Raw genomic sequence first — 344 nt, forward strand, 5'->3', positions numbered from 1 at the left:
AAAACATCCAGAGATAAAACATTAAATTTTCTGACTGCAGAAGCAGTCAACAGGGTGATGTGTGTGACCCAACACCCACAGCTGGTTGGGGCTCATGTTGGTTTCTGTTCGTAGTGGATGATTGTCCCAACCACTGCAAAATGTATTCAGGTCATCCTGCAGGCGAGGCAGAAACACATAATGACAGCAGAAGAGGTGTGCTGCATTTGAGATGTCAAGAAAGCCCTCTTCTTCAAGGCTGTGTAAAACATCGTAGTAAACGCACCTAACGGCCACCCAGAGGTCTCTCCATAATCGCTCTATCCTGAAATAATATCAAATGAAATATGTAGTTAGGTATAGAC

This window comes from Austrofundulus limnaeus, unplaced genomic scaffold (assembly GCF_001266775.1).
Source record: "Austrofundulus limnaeus strain Quisiro unplaced genomic scaffold, Austrofundulus_limnaeus-1.0 Scaffold4175, whole genome shotgun sequence".
In the NCBI taxonomy this organism is placed as follows: domain Eukaryota; kingdom Metazoa; phylum Chordata; class Actinopteri; order Cyprinodontiformes; family Rivulidae; genus Austrofundulus; species Austrofundulus limnaeus.